Source organism: Oncorhynchus nerka, linkage group LG9a (genome assembly GCF_034236695.1).
Source record: "Oncorhynchus nerka isolate Pitt River linkage group LG9a, Oner_Uvic_2.0, whole genome shotgun sequence".
Lineage (NCBI taxonomy): Eukaryota > Metazoa > Chordata > Actinopteri > Salmoniformes > Salmonidae > Oncorhynchus > Oncorhynchus nerka.
The window spans coordinates 40,255,079-40,257,690 of record NC_088404.1 but is presented as its reverse complement, the minus strand read 5'-3'; positions in this window follow the sequence as shown (position 1 = coordinate 40,257,690).

Here is a 2,612-nt window from a genome sequence, read left to right as displayed (position 1 = left end):
ACTATACAGTCACCTCTCATGGCAGACCTTGTGGATCTGCTGCCATATGTTTGGGTTTTCTGTTTAACAAAAATGGAGGGGAGGGAGGGGGAGCCAGGCCATTTAGGATCTTGAATACAAGATATGCGTCAGTGTATTGCACAAGATTTTCCCAACTCAGGAGCTCAGTTTTGCTACTTCTGTAGTCAAACAATTTCGTATTAATCGGAAATTACCTTTTTCACATGCTTTTTAAAAGAGAGGTACTTAAAGGTACTTAAAATCAGATACCACCTGGAGCTTCTCCCCTGACACATAGACATCTGGCTCTGTTGCCCTCTTTGTGAAAAACATGCAGACAGTTTTTTTCACATTGAGATGCAAACACGAGTCACCGAGCTACTTTGTAACCTGGACCATTACAGTAGTGAGTTCTTGTGCAGCTTGTTGTTTGCATGCACATATATCACTGTATCATCTGCATACATTTGAACTTCAGACCCAGTAGAGACAAAAGGCAGATCATTAATGTACACCCAGTATTGACCCTTGGGGCACGCCCACATCATCAAATCAAATCAAAATGTATTTGTCACATACACATGGTTACATTTACATTTAAGTCATTTAGCAGACGCTCTTATCCAGAGCGACTTACAAATTGGTGCATTCACCTTATGACATCCAGTGGAACAGCCACTTTACAATAGTGCATCTAAATCTTTTAAGGGGGGGGTGAGAAGGATTACTTTATCCTATCCTAGGTATTCCTTAAAGAGGTGGGGTTTCAGGTGTCTCCGGAAGGTGGTGATTGACTCCGCTGTCCTGGCGTCGTGAGGGAGTTTGTTCCACCATTGGGGGGCCAGAGCAGCGAACAGTTTTGACTGGGCTGAGCGGGAACTGTACTTCCTCAGTGGTAGGGAGGCGAGCAGGCCAGAGGTGGATGAACGCAGTGCCCTTGTTTGGGTGTAGGGCCTGATCAGAGCCTGGAGGTACTGAGGTGCCGTTCCCCTCACAGCTCCGTAGGCAAGCACCATGGTCTTGTAGCGGATGCGAGCTTCAACTGGAAGCCAGTGGAGAGAGCGGAGGAGCGGGGTGACGTGAGAGAACTTGGGAAGGTTGAACACCAGACGGGCTGCGGCGTTCTGGATGAGTTGTAGGGGTTTAATGGCACAGGCAGGGAGCCCAGCCAACAGCGAGTTGCAGTAATCCAGACGGGAGATGACAAGTGCCTGGATTAGGACCTGCGCCGCTTCCTGTGTGAGGCAGGGTCGTACTCTGCGGATGTTGTAGAGCATGAACCTACAGGAACGGGCCACCGCCTTGATGTTAGTTGAGAACGACAGGGTGTTGTCCAGGATCACGCCAAGGTTCTTAGCGCTCTGGGAGGAGGACACAATGGAGTTGTCAACCGTGATGGCGAGATCATGGAACGGGCAGTCCTTCCCCGGGAGGAAGAGCAGCTCCGTCTTGCCGAGGTTCAGCTTGAGGTGGTGATCTGTCATCCACACTGATATGTCTGCCAGACATGCAGAGATGCGATTCGCCACCTGGTCATCAGAAGGGGGAAAGGAGAAGATTAATTGTGTGTCGTCTGCATAGCAATGATAGGAGAGACCATGTGAGGTTATGACAGAGCCAAGTGACTTGGTGTATAGCGAGAATAGGAGAGGGCCTAGAACAGGCCTAGAACAGAGCGTGGTGAGGAGACAGATTCTCGCCACGCCACCTGGTAGGAGCGACCTGTCAGGTAGGACGCAATCCAAGCGTGGGCCGCGCCGGAGATGCCCAACTTGGAGAGGGTGGAGAGGAGGATCTGATGGTTCACAGTATCGAAGGCAGCCGATAGGTCTAGAAGGATGAGAGCAGAGGAGAGAGAGTTAGCTTTAGCAGTGCGGAGCGCCTCCGTGATACAGAGAAGAGCAGTCTCAGTTGAATGACTAGTCTTGAAACCTGACTGATTTGGATCAAGAAGGTCATTCTGAGAGAGATAGCGGGAGAGCTGGCCAAGGACGGCACGTTCAAGAGTTTTGGAGAGAAAAGAAAGAAGGGATACTGGTCTGTAGTTGTTGACATCGGAGGGATCGAGTGTAGGTTTTTTCAGAAGGGGTGCAACTCTCGCTCTCTTGAAGACAGAAGGGACGTAGCCAGCGGTCAGGGATGAGTTGATGAGCGAGGTGAGGTAAGGGAGAAGGTCTCCGGAAATGGTCTGGAGAAGAGAGGAGGGGATAGGGTCAAGCGGGCAGGTTGTTGGGCGGCCCGGCCGTCACAAGACGCAAGATTTCATCTGAGAGAGAGGGGAGAAAGAGGTCAGAGCACAGGGTAGGGCAGTGTGAGCAGAACCAGCGGTGTCGTTTGACTTAGCAAACGAGGATCGGATGTCGTCGACCTTCTTTTCAAAATGGTTGACGAAGTCATCTGCAGAGAGGGAGGGGGGGGGGGAGGAGGATTCAGGAGGGAGGAGAAGGTGGCAAAGAGCTTCCTAGGGTTAGAGGCAGATGCTTGGAATTTAGAGTGGTAGAAAGTGGCTTTAGCAGCAGAGAGAGAAGAGGAAAATGTAGAGAGGAGGGAGTGAAAGGATGTCAGGTCCGCAGGGAGGTAGTTTTCCTCCATTTCCGCTCGGCTGCCCGGTG